Source organism: Tamandua tetradactyla, chromosome 5 (genome assembly GCF_023851605.1).
Source record: "Tamandua tetradactyla isolate mTamTet1 chromosome 5, mTamTet1.pri, whole genome shotgun sequence".
NCBI lineage: Eukaryota > Metazoa > Chordata > Mammalia > Pilosa > Myrmecophagidae > Tamandua > Tamandua tetradactyla.
The window spans coordinates 133353011-133378287 of NC_135331.1; the positions used below are offsets into that span (position 1 = coordinate 133353011).

The window sequence follows — 25277 nt, forward strand, 5'->3', positions numbered from 1 at the left end:
CAGACACACATTCTTAAAAGATACTTGGGGCACTCACACCCCAGGAGAAGGAGCATTTCAGGAATACTCCCCCATGGTGAAGATGCACAAAATCTCCTTTTGTATATATAATTACCATCTTGTCTTGTCCATCCCTTTGTTCAGTTTTGATCCTCTCTGGAATATTGACTCATAGTCAAGTCCCAGGAGATCCGTTAGTGCAGTATATTTCAAGCTCTAGTTGAAATACACCCATTAGTTGGGGCAAAAGATCAATTGAATTGAATGATGAGCTTTTTTAAAAAATGGAATAGAGTGAAATGGAGTGGAGTGGAGTGGAACAGAATGGAATGGTATAGAGTGGATCCAAATAGAACAGATATTTTTTTAAAAGGGAAATTTTACAGTGGATCATATATACTTGGTCACAATACAAAATCAACTTTCTGTGGGACACCAAAAATATTTGGAAGTTGCTATTCATATGTCTTTCCTCTCCTCCCCACCTCCATCTTTCAAAATTCTTCCTTTAGCTCATGATTGCATTTAGAGTTAACTTATCATTCCCCTCTAGCTTTAAGAATCCAGGTGGCTTTTGATTGCCAAAAAAGAAACACCCTCAAAGAAAGCTTTGCTTGTTCTTTGGATATTTCTTCCTTTAGATGAATTTAGTTGAGCAATTATTATCTCTGCTTTGGCCCAATCACAGAGCAACTTCTTTATATGGTGAAATAAAATGCCATTGTAGCACTTGAAATTTAATTACTAAATGTTTTTATTTCTGTCTTTAAATAGATCATTTAAAGGTTACCCTACTGTAACTCTGTAAACGAAAATTGTTTTAACAACACATAACTTTCTCCTCTTTATAATGTACAGGCTTAACGGGATCAATGTTTTTAAGCAACTCAGTAAACAGTAAACTGTTCTTTGAAACTGAAGCAATATCTTTGAGAAATAAGTTTTAAAACAAACTTCCATGAGGATGAAAAAGAGCATTATCTCCCCTGAAACATTTGTGAAACCAAAAACTGTACTCTCAGCTCTTGTAGACAATGGCAATAACAATCACAGTCAAGTAAATTTCATTACATTCTGATATGATGGTAATCTGTGGTTCATGAGGCAATTCACAACTGAGACACTGGCTTTTATTAATACATTTCATCATTTGCTCCTATAACTCTACCAATTTACAGACTTGCTGGGACTGTAATCTTTTAACTCATTAATAGCACAAGTTCTCTATCAATTAGAAAGCCACCTTTCGCTGTTTCTTTAAACAGATGACAATATGACCACGACTTTTACCTTTATATTTTCAAGAGAGACACACTTGACATTATCAGTGACAGTGGTGAATCTTGTCCTTTTTGTTTGGATTTAGCTTCAACTAGATGACTTATAGAGTCCATTTCAGTTTTTAAAGATCCTTATAATAGCCTAGAAGACATTGAATGGCCTGGGCCTGTCAATTTTTCTGATGGCCCCTTACACCACTCCCCAAATTGCTCATGATGCTCCAGTCGGGTTGGCCACCAACTCCGAAATAGATCAAGCTATTCCCTACCCCAGGCCCTGCCCATGTCCTTCCCTTCACCTTGAACCCTCTTTCCCTGCTCCCACTTGCTGGATCCTAGACATCCTTTATACCTCACCTAAGAAAAATGCTACCTGACCTTAAATGAAAGCCTATTTAAATGGATCTCACCCTACTCCCTACACTAAGGCTATTTATTACCTCTCTTGCACATATCACAATGCCTTTTTTCCTCCCTCATTTAATTATATCTCACTAAAATGCAAGCTCCATGAGGACTGGGAACTTTCTGTCCTAATCAGCAGTAACTTCTCCCCATAGAACACTGTCTTTGGTATATAGTAACATATCTGTACATTTTTGTTTGAATAAATGATCGAATGAATCACTGAATTCTTTAAGTTAATTCAATTTTTCAACCTTTCTAAAAACATTGCTTAACAGTATTCCTTGTATCATGTCTCATCTCCTGCTCTCAGGCCCGAATTGTATGTTTCACAACAGGATTTTGAAACTATCTATCCTATAATAACTAATGATCTACTGTGGAATCAAGAAGCTGGCAATTTCCACATTCATTTACAAAGCATCATGTCCCTATTTTTTTCCTTCTCTTATTGGTTCACTTTGAATGAGCATCCACATTAATTCATTTATTCATTCAGTCAATAAGTATTTAGTGAGCACTTGTTAGCCAGGCTCTGTTCTAGATGCAAGGACTATAGCAATTAACAAAACACACAATATCTGCCTTAAAATTTTCATTCAAGTAAGTTCTTAAATGTAGCTTATTTAAAAGTTAAGAGGATGTTTTATTCATCTTCATTTTCCTCAAATCTATAAATATGGTATCTTGCACATAATGGATGACTAAGAAATGGCTTTTAAAATAACCTAAAGTACAACAAAACAAAACCTGGGACAACACTAATCCTGCAGAAGAGATTATAGACACCCACAAGTAGGTCAGAAAAACATTGCTCAAAGTAACATATAGATTGCTATCTTAGACTTTTCTCGGCACTATCCCCCCACCCTTATTCACCCCTCCCAACTCACACACACAGAAACATTACAGATCTAATCAAGTACAGGGTCCTATGCATTCTGCTGTCACTATGGCTTTCATTCTCAGTTCTCACTGCCACCACCAAAATTCTAGACTTCTTGGACACATTTTCATACAAACTCAGTAGTAATGAGCGATCATTTGTCCAGTTCTTTCCCCTTCCAATGCACCCTGTTCTGTGTTGCAGATTAATCTTTCCAAGCACTTGTGTTAGTCATATTAGTAGTCTCCTCAAACATCTTCAATATCTTCCACTTCTCATCAAATTACACCTTGTACACCTTACTCTGTTGGTCAACATTTGTTCCAATATAGTCTGAAATAACTTTTTCAATTTACATCCCATAATTTTATGCTGAATTTTTGATAATTCTGGCCAAACAGAACTAAATTCCCAAACCCCTTCTAACTATATTCCTATAACACATTCATACACATATACACATTTTTAAAAATCCCTATTGGAAAAATAGTAAATGCATTTATTAAGGAAGTAGACAGCCATGCAATATTGATCACTTGAATTTATATTCTAGTTTTACCACTACTGCTATATGGCCTTTGGAAAGTTACCCAACTGTTCTGTGCCTAGGTTTCTTCCCGTATGGAACGCGGTAATAATGCCTGCCTTAGAGTTGTTATTATGATTAAATGAGTCAGTATATGCATAGTTCTTAAAGCAGGGTCTGCCAGATAATACACTCTCAAGAAATATTACGTATTATCAAAATTCTTAGAATTTCTCAAGGACGAGAAAGACTCTTTGGACACTCCAGATGGGTATGATCCTTCTTTCCTTAGACCCTTGTTGTTATTTTGCTGTCCATCTTATGCATTTGATACATTCTTTCATATTTTTTACGATATTTGCAAATACATATGATTTCTTCCTATTAAAATGCTAAGCTCCTTAGAAATAAGTGATCTGTTCAAAATCATCTTGGATATACAATTCCTAAAAAAGCCTGGTGCACACTAGGAAGTCAATCTTAAATTTTAGAAATTACTTTTATAATAATAATTTAATTATTTGCCTTTTTTGACACTTATTCTCTCACAAAAGTACAGTGAGGTCTTCCAGAGACTACATGACTTGTGATAATGCAATAGATTAAATGAAAAGGCAGATATGCAAATCCAGCCGATATCTATTAAACCAAACATTTTTTTAAAATACTACAGTTGGACTAATTTCAGTGGCCAGAAAACCCATCACCTAGTAATTACTGTCAACAAAACAAGCCCTAAGACAAAGCTAAGTAGATGGTGTAACATCCAAAAAATTATGTAGGAAAGGTATACATACAGTAGTCGCAGGTAGAAAGAAAAGGACACTTGAAAGAAGTAAAATTTGTGGAAAATAACCAGTAGCATCTCTAAATGCTCTGGTTATGTTGTTTTTTGTTTGTTTCTTTTATTTAATTTCTAGTTCATTCTAACTTGAAAATTCTTTTAAGCATTATGCATAATGGAATTAGCAATGAGTTTCAAATCAGAACATATTGGCCAAATCTTTTAAGGATCTTCAATTCTCTCGGTTTCATTGATAATTGGAGATAATAATTGCTGACACTTATAGATTATTTAGTACCTGCTTAAAGCTGTAGCCTTCATTTAATTCTCAAAACAAAACAAAAAACATGGATTCCTGTTATGTTCTCATTTTACAGATAAGGGAACTTGGTCTTAGAAAGATAAAGTAACATGTTAAGGTGCATAGCGTGTTAAGTGTCTGGGCAGAGATGTAAATCCAAGTGATTTAACTCAAGAGCCCTCATTCTTAAACAGTTTATTATAAAATGTAAGTAAAGCTATTTATGAGAAAGCAGTTTGAAGACTGTAAGGACTTGCTTAAATTATTATTGTTATTTTTACTTTATTTTTTATTAGTTGTGGTCTCATTTCCTTTGAGATTATAAGCTTATTGATATTTAAGCTATTGGCTTTTTTCTTTTTTTTTAAGAAAAGCATGCTACATAAAGGGCTTTGAAAAGCCCTCCAGAAACAGACTGTTTTTGCGTGATTGATCTAGAACTTCTCAAAATTATTTCATAATGGAAACTTTTATTTTCCATAATATTAATTAATATCCCAAAGCATTAGTCTTCTTCACAATACACATTTCCCCATGTTATTAAAAGCTTTCATAAAAATTATTTTTAATGGATGCATACCTTTATTATGGATGCATCATTAACTATGATTTGCATAGTTATTCCCTTTTACTTTCAGCTTCTATAAATAATGCTAACATGAACATCTTTGAGCAGTTTTCCTTTGTATGGGACACAAATTCTTAGAATAGTTTTTTGGCTCAATTCCAAACTGATTCGCAGAAGACAGTGATCATTACATCCTCTCCTTACTTACCAGCACTCATCAATCTTACTTAAAAACAAATGAACAATTTTCCTTATTTGATGGTTTTGTTATTTTTTATTTCAGGACTGCTGATTACAAATGAGGTTGAAATGCATTAATGTATCAATGTTCAATCTATGTGTAATTGGGAATACAGTTTTCTCATTTATTTATATGGCTTTAAATTGTTGTATATGTTGATAATTATTGTATCTACTGATTTTTACTATTAATTTATAGAAATATATATTCAAATTGTTCTGCATTTCATTTTTTATACTTTTCTAATAAAACTAGACCTCAGAGTCACTATTTGCTTTCCTTTTCTAGTGAAAGTTATAAATCTTGTCATTCAGTTATTCAGTAAATTTGACAGTCCATATCAAAATGAAATAAAATAAAAGCAAGCAAAAACTCCAACAAAAAACAAGATGCATACAACTTATTAGGCTCCTTATATAAAGCCAAACTTGTTCTGGAGTTGGGGAAGTAGACAAGAATCAACCTAGCTATCTCTCTGCCCCCATGTGTATATTATAAAGGAAAAAAGGGCAAAGAATATTATACTACTAAAATGGGTTGTTTGTTACTAAATTTAGTATATTTGTGTTATCTTTAATCAAATACTGTTATATTTTCAAACATGCTTTCAGTGATATTTGAAATTTTCCTTAGGTTCTTATATATTTACTTTGTATCCAGTCACTTGATTTTCTACATATATAAATATGCACTGTAGAAATAATGTTGACCTTGTCTCACCCATTCCATATTTGGAGTGAATAAGTTTCATTCCCTTTTTGAAGGGACACATTTTCCTTCACTATTAATTTTTAGCTCTACTCTGTCATCTGTCATCTTTTATTTATTTATTTTGATTGGGCAGGCACTGGGAATCGAACTCAGGTCTCCAGCATGGCAGGTGACAACTCTGCTTGCTGAGCCACCGTGGCCCTCCCTGTCATTTTTTTTAACTACCTCAAAAAAAAGGTCTAATTGTGTTTCTCTCAGATATTGACTTATTTTCTGCAAGTATAATCCTAATATGAGTAGGGTTTGCTTTTCCTTTTACCCAGTGGAGTATTCCCTGGAGGAGATGAACAGCTAGCATTGTTTCAAGGCTTGTTCAGTTTGGCTCATGACTTGACAAGATTTCCATATTTAGTATCCATGTTCAAGCAGAGCTCCCAGACACTCTAATAAATTAGAAGGAAAGAAAGAAGCTACTCAAACAATGTGTCAGCATTGATGGTTTAACATAAAATGTACTCATGAGGAAGTTATCTCCACAACTACTCTGGATATGTCTGACTTGATTTGAGATGCCACTGCCAAGGTTGTTGTCATGCGAACAGGTTGATGTTCATTAGCTGTGGCAGGCATTGTTGAAACTGACAAATCTGTTCAAGCCAATCTGTCAGAGGCAGGTTCCTTTTCCCCAAACGTGCACCATTTGCATTTGCATCTTTGTTACTAGTCTTTCCCGTGACTGCCTTTTTCTATTACCGCCAAGGACAAGCCTCACTTAAAACCAATTAAGAAACTCCAAAGCCCTTACTCTCCTTTTCAATAAACTGTTAAAAATACCACTATTATGCTGCTTTCTTAACTTGCTTTTGTTTTCTAAGGAAAATGCTACACTTCTTAAGGTAAGTTTAAAATAATTGAGAAAAAATCTTTTTAGGAAATTAATGTGTTTGAGGTTTAAAACTTTGTGACTAGGAATAATTAACTGAGCAGTAAATTACAAGATTGAAAGCTATTTCTTAAAGGCAATATATTTTCATGCATTCATTCTAAAATTATTAAGCATTTTGATCAAACCAAGTGTCCTTGGAGCTCTAGCCACTCCATAAACTAAAAAGAGATATCTTATAATGCATAAGAATAAACTCCAGGATAACCTTTCAACTCTGTTTGAAATCTCTCAGCCACTCAAACTTTGTCTCCTTTCTCTCTTCTTCCTTTTGGTCAAAAAGGCTTTCTCAATCCCATGATGCCAAGTCGTGGCTCATCTTCAGGAGTCACGTCCATGTTGCCAGGGAGATTTACACCCCATGGAGTCATGTCCCACATAGTTGGGGGCGGGGGGCAGTGAGTTCACCCGCCAAGTTGGCTTAGAGAGAGAGGCCACACCTGAGCAACAAAAGAGGTCCTCTAGGGGTGACTCAGGCATAATTTCTTCAGTATGTCTTATTAAGTGAAAAGCACACATATATAGAGCTCTGACATGTAAAGAGCTTGGAAGTTGTCACTCCATCCCTCCAATGAGATAAAGCTGGAGAAACTGAAAACCAATGGCTTTTCTTGGACCCAACAAAGAACTATGGTCACAGGGCAAATGGGCAACCCAAAATCTGGAGATGTGGGCTCATCTAGAGAGATAAGGAACTGAGAAAAGGAGCAGAAATTGCTAGAGCAATATACTGGTAAGAATGCATAAATGATAATTTTAAGAAATTGCTGTCAGCTGAGTGTGGACTAATTTGAACATGAGAAACTCCTAAGGCCGTAGACTTAACCCCTCACACTTTTGTGGAAATTTTCTCTAGAAACTCAACCCGGTTATCACAGTGAAGGACTGAGAAAGACCTTCCCTTGGCTCTGGCATGTGGAAGGGGCAAGTAACCATTGTTACACAGGCCTAGAACCTTGTCCCACGGAAGAGCAGATAACATGAAAGAACAGATGATGGATAATGTAAGAAGAGAGATGGGAATTCCAAGAAAGCATTAAAAGGAAATTCTAGAAACCAAAAACACAATACCAGGAATGAAGAAAGTGCTCAGTGCTCTTCAGTAAACTCAACATGGTTGAGGAAAGAATCACTGAACTTGAAGAAAGGTCAAAAAAAAAAAAGTCCCTGGGTGGACCATGGTGGCTCAGCAGGCAGAGTTCTCGCCTGCCATGCCGGAGACCCAGGTTCCATTCCTGGCGCCTCCCCATGCAAAAAAAAAAAAAAAAAAAAAAAAAACAAAACAAACAAAAAAAACCCAGAAACTGAAATGCAGAGAGAAAAGAAATTATTTGATTCTGGAGTTGTGGATTTGTACATGTTAACAAGTTGAGTTATTGGTAACTTTTACTATCTTCTTAAGACTTATCTGCAGCATCTTCAAGGAACATATATCCCTTTGGCAATGGCAAATAAGCATACTGTTAAGAGTAAATTTACGTATTATGAGTTTTAATATTATTTTTGTAACAGGTACTAATTTTGCCACAGAAGCTGGGTGTTTGGACACACAAACTAATATGTCTAGGAACTTTTGTTCAGGAAAGGAGGGGGAGACAGGTTTTGTGGAGGAGAGAGAAACAAAAAAGGAGGGAGTAGAGCCTCTAAACCTCCTCTGGTCTCTGGGACAAGGTTTAAGCTCCTGTGAGTAAAGAATACAAGGTCAGAAGATTTTCAGACTGTCTACTTATTGAATTATAGATGTATGCACAACTATTTTTAGGGCTTATGTCAAAAAATGCAGCATAAAGTTGGAAAGGAAGCCCTCTGCTATTGAACGTAGTTCAGCTTTGCTGAGAACTGGAAACCTGGCAGGTACTTGGACACAACTCCTAATAGGGAGTGTCGAGGTCATTTTGAGTGAGTCTTTGTGCTTCAAATGGGAACACATGGCACATTGAACAGTGAAAGAAGAACAGGTTCACAATGGAGAGCATAAACTGTGGAGTCCGGCTGCTTAGATTCAAAACTTGACTTTGCCATTTAATGGCTGTGAGAGCTTGGGCCACATTACTTCAGATTCCTTGTCTGTCAAAGGAGGGAGCTAATATTACTCATGGTAAGTGGTCATTGTGAGGATTCAATAAAATATCCACAACAAGTAAATAGCATAATGCCTCACACATAGTAAGTGCTCAATAAATAATAATGTGCAGTGATTCTGGCTGACAATGGTCTTACATATGATGCCCTTTCAGAGCATAATAAAGCAGCTGAGGGATATTTATAAGTGAGACTGAGGACCTCCCTTCTTGCAATCAGGGATAATCAAGCTGCAGACATCTGGGTAAACTTTTAAAAAGAAGAAAAAAATGATCACCAACCAAAATGAACTCAGAGTCGAACAATTCAAGAAAAAGGTCCACATTTTTAATACAAAAAATATTATTAAATTCTACTGCTTTCTATTTTCCTTTCCCATATTTTGTACCCTTCAGAACGGAATGCATAGAAATAAGAATGGAGGTTAGCTCTGAATCTGGATAATGTAAGCAGAAAGAACACCAGACTGGAAGCCTAGAAATGTAGATTCTAGACTCAATTTGTTGTCATCCTGGGGGGCAGTAATTTTACATCTCTGAGCCTCAGTTAATTTAGGTGAAAAATAGGGATATTGAAATATATGTGCCTGGATATGGAGATTGTCATACAGTGAAATCTGGCCCCAATAAGAAGAAGCAGATCTGAATCTTGGCTATACACATCTCTGGTTATTTCAACCCCAAAGCCCATTGTGATGTCAGAATACTGGGTAATATCTGAAAGATAGTGTCCTTAGGCTACTGGCATAGGGCCTCAAGAGAAAATGAAAAGTGGTACAAATAGGGGTAATCAAACAGTCATTTAATAGATTTTTATCTTTGATTTGACTGAATTGATCATATCAGATAAAACTCGTTGAACTCATGTTGCTTCAGTTCCTGTATTAAAGATGAGGAAGTTTTTTAATTGAATGTGACCTTAGACATTATGTAGGTCAACTCTGCTTTTTTAAAATTAGAAAACTAACCTGAGAAAGTAGTCAAGAAGATGAGAAAGTGGTGTCCTTTCTCATCTCAGATCTCACTAATACAGTTAAATTCATCTCTTCAAGAACCCATATGTGCTATGTAATCTAAAGTAATTAATTCTTCCAAAAAGCTAAGCTCCTAATTTGCAAAAGATACCTAGGGTTTTGACTGGTAGCTTAGACAAATTTACATGTCTCACATGAGGGCAATTCTTTACTCCTGTAGTTCAGAAAATGTCTTACCCATTTTCAATCACTTCAATAAATTAGGATAAAAGAATATATTGCCCCTCTCCTGGAGTTCAAAATATAGAAATAGGAAAAATAATGGTATCCATATTACACATACAGAGTCAGTAAGAGAAGTATTCTCACAGAGGCTAGCACTGACATGAAAAAAATACTCAAATATTTACATATCATCCTAATAGTTGAAGGTTTCTGGAACTAGTAAGCTTTCTATGAAAACCTCTAAACTAGGACAGAATTCTCACCAGCTTTTCCTATCTCTACTGAAGTCATGCCTTGAATATATCTGATGATCAAAAAGATCAGGACCACCCTTTGATAAATAGAAAATGCAATAGAGGCTTTTACAAAAATATTTTATCTGAGAGGTGTTACTAAGACAGGGAAGTTAGTATAAGTACCCCCAAAACTGGTGAGTTTCTGCTGGGTGTTACCTGAATTTTCAAAGTGATAAAACTATGGAGCACATGATCATTTATTTCTCATTTCAAATGTGCATCCTCCAAATTCTGAGCTTTATATAGCCTTACTTCCCCAATCTTTTAATCATCTCTCTACCCTAACATTCTCTTACTTATTCCTTTTCTACTGCAGGAACAGCAGGCTACATTTTTGACTTTGCAGGAAGTCGGAGGCCCACACCACACTGTGTGACATGCTTGAATGGCAAAATAATGGAATGATCCCAGGGACTCGGGAGTCACGGTGAAGGTATTTATTGCTTAGCAACTCAGACTGATGTCAAGAGTTTTGCCAAATGCAGATGGTGAGTAGGACTGTTGAAAATCAAAATTGCTTTGCAATAATTCTTTTAAATTGGTTTCAACAAAAACAAGTATTAATTAATTTACCCATTTATTTCTTTGATTGACTGCTATAACAGCTTTCTGGCCAAGAGTTAAAGTGGCAATTACAGTTAGCTGGTCACATCAAAGAGCCACAGAAACACAAAACTTAGAAGAAAAGAAACCCTACAACTTCTCTTGGAACATAATCATCTGCTTTCGTGAATTGACATTCAAGTGCATTTCTCTCATTACTGCTATGATTCAGAGTCTAGGGAAGTGAGAAATGATGGTATAGTCTTGAAAACATGCTAAAAATAATGGTAGATAATCCTAAAAACTAGCATTTATCAACAGCATGCATTCAGATATCATATCTATTATTCTGTGTTTGGGGCCTTTGTTTTCAGGAAAAGTAAATAACATTGTATTCTCATTAGTGCTAAATAAAGCTTCATAGACTCTTGAATTAATTTCAAATATGACCTGGGGAGTCAAATATAAAATGCAAACATTTCTTAAATCAGAAATATGTATTCAGTTTATTCACAGCTTATTCCCTGCTGCTCTAGGGAGTTACTACAGTGACGATGCACTTTATCAGTTTCCATGTAGCTGAAACCTGCTATGAAAGTTGAGAAGAAGCCCTTATTTTTTTTTTTTTTTTTTTTTTTTTTTTTTTTTTTTAAAGGAAAGACAGAGAGAAGGAAGGAAGGATAGAAGGAAGAAAGGGAAACATTTTTAAACATTTTCTTGTTTTATTGTATTCTGTTTCTCCGTTTTTGTTACATGGGCTGGGGCCGGGAATCGAACCGAGGTCCTCCGGCATAGCAGGCAAGCACTTTGCCCGCTGAGCCACCGCGGCCCGCCCAAGAAGCCCTTATTTTTGACATTTTGGATATAGCACCTAAAAATGAAAGAGCCCAATATGGGGTCATAATTTCTTTCTCAATCATAAATCTGGGTATGTATTTTCTGAGCAGCAGGATGCCAACATTAACAAAACAATAGCCAACTTTTTCAGCAATTATGCATATGGCTCATCAGGTCAGCAGTAAAGATATTTTATAGCACAAATTAGATTCTGAACAACCAGAATGCTCAATTAACCAAGATGACTTTTTTTTTTGATGGACACAATATGTTTTAAAAAAGAGATAAATGAAAGTAAAATAAGACCAAGTTTTTAGTTTTTTTCTTGTCCTTCTTACCTCTCTCTTTTTAGTTTACTTTTAAAGTTTTGTTTAATTAATTCAGATTTTCAGTTTCTTCCTCAGTCAGTTCAGTAGTTTGTCTTTAGTGTCTTTTAGGAATTTGAACATTTCACCTAGGTTATATTACCAGTTGACATACAATTGTTTATAGTATTCCTTTGTAATGGATTTTGTTTTTGTAAGGTTATAAAATGTCTCTCTTTCAATCCTGATTTCAGTAATCTAGGGCTTCTCTCTTTTTCTTGGTCAGTCTAGCTAAAAGTTTGTCAATTTTATTGATCTTTTCAAATAATTATCTTTTATTTTAATCCATTTTATCTCATGTTTTTCTACTCTCTATTTCACCTATTCCCTCTATACTCTTTATTATTTCCTTCCTCCTACTTGTTTTAGGTTTAGTTTTCTCTTTTTTATTTTCCAGTATGTTAAGGAGGAACATTAGGTTACTGATCTGAAAGCTTTCCTATTCTTTTTTTTTAAATAAGCATTTATAGCTATAAATTCCCATCTAAGCACCAATTTAACTGTATCTTATAAGTTTTGGAACACTGTATTTTCATTTACATTTGTCACAAAGTAGTTTCTAATTTCCCTCATGATTTCTTCTTTGACTCAATTATTTAGGATTGTATTGTTTAATTTTTCACATATTTCTGAATTTCCCAGATTTTCTTCTGTTACTGACTTTCAATTTCATTCCAATTTGGTCAGAAAACATACTTTGCATGATTTCAATATTGTTACATTTATAAAGTCTTGTTTTATGGCCTAACATATGGTATGTACTGGAGAATGTTTAATATACAATTGAGAAGAATACATATTCTGCTTTCACTGGACAGAGTGTTCTGTAAATATCTGTTAGATTAATTGATTTATAATTTTGTTCAAGTCATCTACCTCCTTGTTGATCTTCTGTCTAGTTGTTATATCTAAAATGGAAATTATTGTATTAAAGGCTCCAATTATTTTGTTGAATTCTCTATTTCTCCCTTCAATTTTTTTCAGTTTTTTGCTTCATGTATCGTGGGTTCTGTTGTTAGGTGCATGTATGTTTATAATTGTTATATCTTCTTGATGGCTTGACTCTTCATCATTATGAAATGTCTTTCTTTGTTTCCATAAAAATTTTGTCTTAAAATACATTTTTTCTGATATCGTTAAAGTCACTATTGCTCTTTTCATTACCATTTGCACAGCATATCTTTTTCTGCATTACTTTGAACCTATTTATGTCTTTGAATCTAAAATATGTCTCATGTAGACAGTATAAAGTTGGGTTATATTTTTAGTTCATTCTGCTGGTTTCTGCCTTTTAATTAGAGTAATTAATTCATTTATAATTATATAATTACTAAAAAGATAGCACCCAAGTCTGCCATTTTCCTATTCACTTTCTATAGGTCATGTATTTGCTGTTTCTGTCCCCATTAGTAATTTCTTTTGTATTAGATATTTTCAATGTACAATTTGAATTCCTTGTTATTTCTTCTATTATAACTTTTGAGTTATTTTCTTAGGGTTGCATGAGGGATTACAATTCACCTCTTAACTTATTAAAATATGGTTCTTGTTAATGCCAACTTAATTACAGTAGTGAAAAACTTTGCTCCCATGCAGGTCCATTCCCTCCCCACTTCTTTGTGCTGTTATTGTGATGCAAATTACAACCTTATACATTATGTTAGAATAATTAGTACAGTTTATCATTACTGATTTATATAATTGCTTATTAAATTACTTAGGAGCAAAAGTTACTAAGATCATGTCCACTAGCAACAAATTCAGGTTTACTTATCTGGAATGTCAATTTCTCCCTCATGTTTTGAAGGATAGTCTTTCTGGATATAGAGTTCTTGGTTGACAGTGTTTACTTTTAGCACTTTGAATATGTCATCACATGCCTCTGGCCTCTATGGTTTCTGATAAGAAATCAATTGTTAATCTTATGAAGGATCATTTGAATTGATGAATAGCTTCTCATTGATTTCAAGATTCTCTTTTAGTCTTTGGCTTTTAACAGTTTGATTATAATGTGTGTAGGTATGGATTTCTTTGATAGTTTCCTACTTGGAGTTCATTGAGCTTCTTGGAGGTATTGATTAAAGTTTTCATCAAGTTTGGGAATATTTTGACCATAATATCTTCAAATATTCATTCTATCCCTTTCTCCCTCTTCAACAACCAGTACGTCCTTTATGTATATGTTGGTAATGCTTGATGATTTCTCAAGGTCTGCAAGGTTCTGTTTATTTTGTTGTTTTGTTCATTTGTTTTTATGCTGATAAAACTAGATAATCTCAATTGACTAACTTCAAGTTCATGGATTATTTCTCAAGCCTGTTCAAATCTGCTGTTGAGCCCCTTTAGTGAATTTTTATTTCAGTTATTGGACTTTTGAACTCCAGAATTTCTATTTTGTTCTTTTAAAATAATCTCTGTCTTTTTATTGATGTATTTGGTGATACGTCATTCTCAAACTTTCCTTTAGTTCATTAGAATAATTTCCTTTAGTTTTTTGAATATATTTAAAATAGTTTAAAGTCTTTGTCTAATAGGTTCAATGTCTAGGCTTGCTCAGAGACAGTGTCTATTGATTTTCTTCCCTCCCCCCATCATGTATGGGGCCATACATGAGTGCTTCTTTGCCAGTCTCATAATTGTTTGTTGACTATTGATTTTCTTTCCTCCCCCCATCATGTATGGGGCCATACATGAGTGCTTCTTTGCCAGTCTCATAATTGTTTGTTGAAATATGGACATTTAAAATAATTTGGTACCTCATGAAATCAGATTCTCCTTCCTCCATGGGGTTTGTTATTATTGCTATTTGTTGTTGTTGCTGGTCTGTTTTGTTATCATCACTGTTTTTTTTTGTTTGTTTGTTTGTTTTTTTGGTGTGCTTGCTTGACTCTTTAGAGACTTTTCTGAACAAATATGGTAAGCATGTGTTCTTTTCAGGTGTGGCCACTGAAGTCTCTTCTGAGTTATCTCAGTAAGTCAGCTTGTTACCAGACAAAGGCCATGAATTCTTTTGCCTGACATACTCAATAACCAATTCCTGAGACACCAGGGTTTCAAGGAGAGAAAAAGTTTATTACTAGGTGTGTAGTAGGAGAGCAGATGGCCTAGCAGCCCAAAATCTGTATCCCTAAGTGTAAGGAGTTCAAGGTTTTTAAGGATTTTAACAAAGGGAGAGGAGGTCATTTCAGATAGCAGATTCAAAGCAGAAAAGGAGATAGTGTTATCTTTATCATTTCAATAGGAGAACATAGGTTGAAAGGAGAACAGGCAAAGCTATCACTTCAATACTAAAGGTATGAGCCAAAAGGAAGAGAGACAAGTTATTTTTCAGTAGCAGAGTCTAGCTTATACAATTTACAAATGTCTGGGGCTGAAGCTAATTAATGGCTGACCTCGAATTCTTAATTAGCATTAGGGCCTTTGCCCTACAAGAAAATGACCACAAGACCTACAATGACCTACAAGAAAATGACCTATAGAAAGTAAATAGGAAAATGGTAGGCATGAATTAAGGATTTCAGGTACTTCCCTCTATCTGCTCCCATATATGAGAGAAAACAAAAAGGAATATGATTCCATAATCAAAATCATCTCTTAAATCCTAATTTCTCAGTTACAATTCCTCCCTCTCATCTGATAATTGTCCACAATCTCTCAGTCCAATACAGCACTGCCTTCAAAGGTAAAAAAAAAAAAAAAAAAAAGCCAAAGTTTGAAATATAATCAGCTTACAATATTTAAGGGATTTATATCCAGAAATAAAACTCAAATTTTCTACAACATTATTCTCAAGTGCTAAATAATACTAAGAATATGTTAGTTTACAAAATTAAGTTATGGCTTCTAAAAAACTAGCTCATAGTTCTATTTATTTAAATATTACTTTCTAATTTAAAAGTCTTAAAAGTGTCATCTCTTCTATGAAGTCTTTTTAGGTCATTCTTTAGCTATCCACTTTTTAAGTTCTTCCAGCATTTTTATTCCTTCTTAAACTAGGGCATATTCTTAAACTATGCCCTAGTACACATATATTCTAACTAAAATATAAACTTTTTAAAGCTAAGAATTAGGTTTTCCCTATTTATGATACCATTTACTGACAAAAATATACTGATTGACATTATCAAAGCCACTACAAATTCAAATTCTTCCACAAACTGAGCTAACAAATGGCCAAGTACTCAAAAGCCAGATTCTTTGAAATCCAAGTAATAAAGGTTATTTTAAAATCCTTTTACATTTCTTACTAAACTTAACTGATTGCTTAGAGTATGTTTGAAGCATTAGCATATTTTAAATTTTATTATACTTTATATAGGTTTATTATTACCAGGTACATTGCTCAGTTCATATAACATAACCTTTCTAGCTAAGCTATTTTTAAGGGGAATACTGAGAATATACTTATACTACAGGCTTATTTTATTAGTAAGCTTGCATAAATTTAGGGAGACTATACCCAAGCAGAATAAAATTGTATTTGTCCAATTCAAAATTTATCATAAAATTCCTTTTACTGGAGGTTAAAAAAATCTGTTTGTTTTCATAATATCTTAAAATATAAACAATTTTAAAAGTATATCAAGTTCTGGAAAATATACTGCAATTGTTTAATTTGTCCCAAGCCTAAATCCAGGAAAACCTTTCCAAATCTCTCAAAGATCTTTCATCTTACTTACTAAAATTTGGTAATTCAATTTTATTCAGTTATTTCTATCCCAAGGCTATTTATATCTTAATAATGATCTGATTACTACAGTTATCATTGCAAAAGTACTGCTGGAAACAAACATAGCCTATCTGTGGTATTTTTTATGCTTACCATTTCTAACCTCCATGACTAGCAAAAAAGGAATTCTAAACCACACCTTGCCATAGCTTTCTATCCTAGCCCTCCTCCCGTAACTTCTTTAGGTGGTTAGGCATTGGGGCAGAATAAAATCCGGGTTATTGAAAGCTTTCGGTGAGGGCTGTGGAATTGAGCGTTCTTATACCTTTCTTTAACTATTTCCAGTTCTTAGATTTGTTCTACTAAAAGCCATGACCAGGACCATTGGAAAAGTTCTTTGCTTTTTCCAGAGGCACCCTTTGACAGTTTTCTGCGTCCTCAGGGCACATCCAGTGGCATTTCCCTCCAACCTGTGGGTTTGTTCACACCAATCACAAAACAAAGGTTCTGAGCCCGCTGCTCAGAGAGCCCTTCCTTTTCTATTTCAGAACTACCAATTGATACATTTATATAAAATGCCTAATTATTCCTAAGCAGTTCAAACAGAGAGCTTTAAAAATGTTCATATTAATTTGCTATTACCTAGCTTAGAACAACTAGAAGTAAAAACTTAATATTGTGGAATTGTAACATATAGCAAACTCTGAAACCTGTTTCACAACTAATTATTGTGATGTGCTTTGAAATTTACTGCTTTTGTGTATATACATTATTTTTCACAAAAAGAAATACAAAGTTGATTGTGATTATAAGTGCACAGCTATACAATGATATTGTGAACCATAAAAAATAAATAATTTTTAAAAACTTTGCTATTACCATCCAAAGGTATGAGAATATGCACTGAATAGGCAGACAGACACAATAGAAGGTCACTTACACCAGAAACAGAAACACAGAAACAATTCTGAGAGAGACAACTAAAGGATTGGCTATCTTATTTCATCCCACATCTCCCTGTTTTTCTTTTTTCTTTTTTTTTTTTTGTAGAACAATTTTAACAGTAATACCTTTTAAGTAATGGTAGTATTTTTATTTCAAATCATTTTGAGGGCAGATTATGTTACAGAAATAAAACCCTTTTTATAGACTTTGAAAATCTTTCCAATTTTCAATACAGCCCAAAAGTTCCCCTATTAAAGATTTTCCATAATCAGTAACCAATTAGGAACATCTGACCAACACAAATGCAGGAACATACCAACCACAAATGCAAACAGACACTAAATGCTAATTATATTTAAGTAACACACCGAGTAATAACTAGTCTAAAAATACCAACTAACAATTAAACAAGAATTTAACGCTTAACATGTCGATTAACAAGCATTAAACTCTTACTATACCTAGTAACACACTGCCTAGCACTTAAACAGGCCTACTTAATTTCATTAAATACCAAGTAATTGTTGGATTACTCATTTTCTAGGAGTATACTCAACAGACAGATTTAGGTAAGGGACGCAAACCTCATAAAGCGTGATACCCAGAACACAGAGAAGTGCAGAGGTCAGAGCAAGGAGGATCATTCCGGAGGCATGAAGAGGCCTAGGTCAAGGGGACTTGAACTGCCTATTTATTCCCCAATCCACTTTTTATCCTGATGACCCACTCATCCAGTTAGATGTCAGGACATGGAACTGGAAACAATTTCTCACTTTGAAGCTTTTTAAGGTGCCAAAAGCCTCTGGAGTGCTGGCAGAACACAGAAACCTATTGTCGAGCCTCTAGACTAAATTCAGTCCAATAACTGCAAAAAGCTCAGTTACCTGGCTTACCTGCTCTCCTGGGGCTCCAGAGCCTTGGACATTTGTCTCTTCTGAAGGTTGTGAAATCATTTATCTGACGACAGTGGTAGATTCTTTTGCCCAACAGACTCAATTGCCAATTCCTGAGACACCAGGGTTTCAAAGAGAGTAAGAGTTTATTGTTAGGCATGTAGTAGGAGATCAGGTGGCCTAAGCACCCAAAATCTGTCTCCCAAGTTAGGGAGTTCAAGGTTTTTAAGGATTTTAGCAAGAGGAGAGAAGGTCATTTCAGATAGCACGTTCAAAGCAGGAAAGGAGATAATGTTAGCATTATTTCAATAGGAGAACTTGGAGGGGAGGCAGAGCTATCACTTTAATACTAAAGGTGTGAGCCAAAAGGAAAGGAGACAGGTTACTTTTCAACAGTAGAGTCTAGCTGACACAATTTACAAATGTCTGGGGCTGAAGCTAGTTAATGGCTGACTTCAAAATCTTCATTAGCATTAAGGCCTCTGCCCTACAAAACAGTGACCAGATAAAAGGGGTAAAAAGCTCTTACAGTCACAAAGGCACAAGACAAGAGCTTTCACAATCATTTTAGATCAGGGTAGCTGAATTATAGTTAAGGGACTTGAGGTATTCCCCTGTCTACTCCAATATCCCAGAAAGCAGAAAGGAATGTGATTCAGTGAACAAAATCATCTCTTAAATCCCAATTTCTCAGTTACAAAAGATAGTCAGATATGAGAGCTTGGGGCCTTCTCAGGTTTTTCCTGAACATGTACAGTTTGGGGCAGGTGAGCAGCCACAAACATGAATGTGCCCTTCTATCTCTACAGGAGTATGTTGGAACCTTTCAAAGCCCCCTATGAACTTCTCATACCCCAGCTTTTCTTCTGAAATTTTTGGTTAAACTATTGTTTGCTACAACCATAAACTACTCTCTCAGGTAGCTAAGATGTTCAACAATTGTCTCTGATTTGTTTTTAACAGGTGCTTCTGGAGAAAATGATGTCCTCATTGTGTGAGCTCCTAGTCAGGTCAAATAAGACAGGTTGCTTCTGGGACCAACAGACAGATCAATAACAGTTTTCTGGGAATGAAGTTTTGAAAGAGTATTAGCTTAATTTTGCCCTTCAATGGCTGCCAGTCTCCTGATTTTCACTGTAATTATGGACTATTGTTTTTTTTTTTTCTTTTTTACTTATACTCAGCCATTTTCACAGACTCTGCAAGTCTTTGGCAAATTTCCAGAGTTCTAAAAAAGGTGATTCTGACCATTTTTGCCATTGTTTTTATGAAGAGGAGAATTTTTGGAGGCCTTTATTCCACCAATTTCACTGGCATTTCTTTTTCTACTGCTCTGATTTATTTTGTAATGTTTTAAAGCATACATCAAATTACATAAACATCAACCCACTCTATGGCTGAGATTTACTCTATTCCACAAGTGAATACACAGTAATAATCACAATAGCTAATTTTTTTTGAAGTTTTAGTTTGTACCATGTATAGTTGTAAATCTTTTATATGTAATAGGTATCAAACATAGCAACTCAACTGGTTAAAGCACTTTCAGTATCCCATTTTACAAATGGGGAAAACAAAACTTGTCCATCATCATATGGTAGGTAGTAGAGTCAGGAATTGAATCTGAGACTTGCCTGGACTTTCAAGCACATGTTCCTATGAATGCCACTGTATAAACTAAAAGGTGAAGTGATGTACTATTCATTGAAATCACAAAATCACCATTTAAAGATTTCAAAGCCATGTAAAACATTCCATTATTCTATTTCTACAAAGGACATTAGCTTTGTTCCTTCTGTATATTTCAGGAACAACAATTTCCATGCCTAAAGAGAGTAACTGAGATACAAAGAGGATAGAGAACTTCCCCAAGATCATCTGGAAATTCAGCTTGTGGAGAATAGCTAAGAATATAACTGAGCCACGTAGTTCTCCATCTAGTTCTTCTCACACATTCCTGCCATAGCAGCTCACTTTACAGGCATGGCTCTGATGCCCAATAGGGTACTGAACTGACTTATACCAAATGCTGGAGCTTTCTCATGGCACAGAAAAGCGCAAGCTGAATGCATGCCACTGATGAAATCATCTAATAATAAGCACAGCATTTCCAAGACAAAAGAATGTATGATTCATTTTGAGTCAACCAGAATGTAGGAGACTGCTATTTTTCCTAATATCTGTGTAGACTTCTTGTAACTTCTGTTAAGTGTTTTGGCTTTTAAATTAGGGTGGTATTTCTCACTTCCTTGATGGATATTTTATTTACCTGAGGTATTCTGTGGTTATTCAGATTTAAATTATGGAATATTCATTTTACTTGGGTTCTTTTTAAACTCAAAGAAAACCTGAAAGGCTACTGAGGAAAAAAACTAACTTTTTTTTCAAGAGATGCTATTGATTTTTGCAAAAAGGACTCATATCTCAAATGAAAAGTTCCATATGAGTTTTGTTACAGTTATTTTCTATTCTCCCATATGATCTAATGCAGTGATCTGTATGATAAGAGATTTATAAAGTAAAGGAAAAGCAGGAGGTTAGATGTAAGCACATTTGACCCCATAAAAGATCTTTAGAATTTATTGACAGCTACAAATTTCTTTGAGATGTCCAGCTATTTGGAGAACAAGTTCCAGCAAAGAATTAAAGAAAGAGAAAGAAGAAAAACAAAAGGAAAAGGTGAAATTATCTACTTCCATCATTAATCTAAAGTTCACCAGATCACCGGCAAAGTTGCCCAAATTTTTTTAGAGTTTTATCCTAACAAGTAAAATTGTGTTATTCTAAATAAAGTGTCACTTATATGAAGTTAATTTGCTCTTTTGGGGTGTCTGTATATTGCTTATATGGGTACTGAGAGAAAAACTGCATCAAAGAGATACTTCACCCCATCCAAGGGAATATTTTATTTCACAAAATAGATTTCTCATATTTTCATTACATAAACAATCTTGTTCTGTCTTCCGCTTAATATCTTTTCTTCACTTGTGCGGTTATCAGCACATGAAAAAATAAACAGTATTATCACATTCTATTTAGAAGACATGTTCAAAATAACCCATCAAGATACTTCTGAACATATATAAAAAGGAAAAATTCAAAATGACCTATAAACAAGGAGAATGTGCATAGATTTTCTTCCTTGGGAACTATGGAAGCTTAAGTAATATGATTCTGAAACTATATAACACCAGCTATCAACTAGTATGATTTTCTTTGTACCCAGTCTGTTGAGGGCATTTAGCATTAAAAGCATATTTTTGTATTATTTACATTATTTGTCTTCTCTCCATGTTCATTGTGTCCTTAATGCATTTATATTTTGATCTATAACTGTATAATTATATATATATGCCAATAACCTATTGCAATAGTCATATTCTAATAAATCCAACGAATAAATAAAATGTGAGCCTTACTTCTGCTACCTCTACTGATCTTATTTTCTGAATCATAACTGGTGTCATTACTAATATTAATAATGATAATTGCTTTATCTCTTGGTTTTAAAAAGCAATAACAATATGAATGCTGTACCATATTTTCAAAACTTCAAAAACATACTTGAAATAAGTGAACAGTTCAAATGTAATTTTGACTCATAGCACCTCGAAGTCTATAGCTCTTTGGATACAGGGCTGATTTATACGTAAATTTGGTACAATCATGTTGTTTTTATTTATTGTCCAAAATTTCAGTCTATAAATCCAAATTCTTCTCTTTGTTCTGTTATGATGCATAGATCTTATATTTGCACACAAGGAAGATGGCAATAGTACACTATTTTGAGACAATGCACATTATTAAACTTCGCTCAAAACTCACCCTTTCCATGGAATAGTTCTACCTTAAAATCTCATTACTTGCAAAATCATAGTAATTTATTTATATAGTCCTAGTTCTAGTTTAGCCTAGATAAGCTTATATACTTAATGGTTAGACTTCTGTAGATTTCATTAGAACTTGAGGTTAGCAGACTAAGGAGTTTTTCACACTTCTGCTATTTATGTCTTTCTGTATATAGCTCACATGAATTTATATTTAAGTATTTATGATGTCTTAATGTTGTACCACAGTTTCTTTTCTAATTATTAGAATACCTTTATAACTTTCATGTTCTTTTCTTTCCCTGCCTCTCCAAGAAAGCTGAAACAATACCTAATATTTCCTAGCAATATCTCCTTAATATTTCCCATCACCCACCTAGAAGCTCACTAACCTGAGCCCCCCATATGGGGAATTTTTATCTGACTCAGTAGGAAAGGGTCCATGAGCAGAGCAGCTTCATTTCTGTGAGATCAGGAGTACTGCCATTTGGGGAGATGTAAGTAGTGAGCAGCGGAACAAGGGAAATGGTTGGCAATAGACACTCACTGCCCAGCCTGTAAAGTAAATGTTCAGGTGTCTTCAGCTATATAACAATCTCTGATGGGGAGAGGACTTGTGACAACTGATTCTCTCCAGTCTGGGTGAACATGTTTTAGCTCCCTACAAAAGCATGAATGTGTGAAATAATCCATACTCATCACATCCATTCTGAGTCATATAAAAAATAAATTCTCTCTCTCCTTCCTCACAATTCAAATGCTCCCACAATAGAAGCACTTTATACACCCATATATGTAAAAAATAATCAGCAAAGTTCCACAGCACACGGAACTGCATTTTATAGTTATGTTCTCATTTTCCCTTAATGTCAATTTTTTTAAATGCAAATTGTTCATCAAGTTTTGTGTATCCCATAATCTAAAGTGGGTATGGAAGGCAATACAGCGTTGGAGTCAGCTGATCCACTGCTCAGACTGGGGGAGTCTCAGAAGGCAGCCTGGAGGCCCCGCGTTGCAAAGGGGGTTTATTGCAAGTTGACACATAAAACTGCTAGGCACAGATGCACAGAATACTGGTATCCAGACACCTGCCACCTAGGCAAGATGCGATCTGAGGTGCTTTCTTTGGAAAATTTAAGCCAGAGATAGTCATAGTAGAAAAGTATCCCAGGGCTGAAAATAGGCATTAATTGATAGTCTATAATTCATCAAACCCTCAGACTCCCTTAGCACATCTCACAAGCAGAAACCTATCAGTCAGGCATTAAGCCCCTAGCCAGAAGAGCAAATATTTCTCTATTGGAGAAATCCAGTAAGAACAGAGAAAAGACCCCTACATAACTGGTTCTGTCCATCTGTTCTGGTTTGAAGCAATCATATGCCTCAGAAAAGCCAAGTTCTTTTAATGCAGTCTTACAGGGGAAGACCTACTGTTGGATGTGGCCTCTTGATTAGGTTATTTCCATGGAAATACAACCCCCTCAATAGTAAGTGGGAGCTCCTGATTAGGTTATTTCCATGGATATATAACCCATCCACTCAGAGTGGGTCTTAATCCTTTCCTGGAACCCTTTTATGGCAGAGAACTCAGAGCTGCCACAGAGAGCCAGAGAGATGAAACCAAGTCACAGACATTTAGAGATGCTAATCTAGAGTTTGCCCCTGAGAAGCTAATTGAGACCCTACAGAGGCTTAGAGAGAAAACCACTGGAATCAGGAGCTGAAAGCAGTGAACCAGGAGATGCCAGCTACATGCCTTCCCAGCTGAGAGAGGAGTTCTAAATGTTGGCAGCCTTTCTTCAAAGTCAAGGTATCTTTCTCTGGATGCCTTAATTTGGACATTTTCACAGACTTAGAACTGTAAAGTTGCAATCTAATAATCCCCTTTGTAAAAACCAATGCATTTCTTGTATATTGCATTCCAGCAGCATTAACAAATCAAAACACCATCCAAATGGAAGGCCCCGCTCAGGTCTCTAATCTTCTTTCTATCTTTTTAGTATCTCACACTTAAATATGAATGACAGCTTGAGAATAACCACTATTTCAAAAGAACTTCTAACTCAAGAAATAAAATAAATAAAAGTCATGGAAGGAAAAAAGAAAACTTTTACCAGTATCTTCAAAGAAGGATGATGAAGTTATTGCATCCACAAAACAACATCTTGCTGCATGTAATTATTTTCTACTGCTGCTGCATAGGAAAGTATCACAGACTTAGCAGCTTGAATCAACACAAATTTATTATTTCACTGTATCTTTAGGTCAGGAGTAGTTGGGTTCTTTGCTCAAGTTAACACAAGGTTGCAACTAAGCTGTTGGCCAGGGCTGTAGTATCATCAGAGACTCAGGTTCCTCTTCCAAGCTCACTGATTGGTGACAAAGTTCATTTCTTTGTGGTTGTAGGACTGAGAGCACCACTGTTTTGCTAACTGTGAGCCAGGAACCACTCTCAGCTCCTAACAGCTTCATGCAGTTCCTTGCCAGATGGCCCCCATAACCAGTTCACAACAGTATGTTTCTTTGCTCCCAGGACAGCAGAAGCACTTTTCTCTGATTTATTTTGAGTCCAACTGGCCAGGTCAGACCAACCCACTAAACTTATCCTTTAATTAACTCAAAGTTAACTGATTGGCAATCTGAAGTAGATGTGCAAACTTCTAATATAATCAAAGGAATATATCCAACATACTCAGAAGTTCTGCCCACATTAACACAAAATAATCATGCAAGGTGTGTGTGCACATGAGAGGATTGAAACTCTTGCTGGCTCTTATAGAATTTTGCCCACCACACTTTAGGAGAGAAAATATATATCAGAAAATAAACCATTATAAAATACAAAATACTTGCTGAAAATTTTTCAATAGAATATTTAAAAGAAAATGATAAGGAGATAGAATATTGAGAAAAAGAGAGAACAAAACTATGAGCAAAAATTAAGACTTGGAGAAATTATCTGGAAAATCCATTACTT

General features: G+C 35.0%; 1 protein-coding gene across 3 annotated transcripts in view; it reads left to right on the forward strand.

Annotated features, from left to right (window-relative positions):
* Positions 1–21264, forward strand: part of LOC143684874 (uncharacterized) — a 118513-nt gene extending 97249 nt beyond the window's left edge. The window contains exons 7-9 of one of the 3 annotated variants that reach the window (XM_077162277.1): positions 10538–10709; positions 19437–19609; positions 20282–21264. The gene's annotated coding sequence lies outside the window, so the exon portion shown is untranslated. The remainder of the gene's footprint in view (positions 1–10537; positions 10710–19436; positions 19610–20281) is intronic. The other 2 variants (XM_077162279.1, XM_077162281.1) reach the window with 2 other exon arrangements.
* Positions 21265–25277: the final 4013 nt, after the last annotated feature.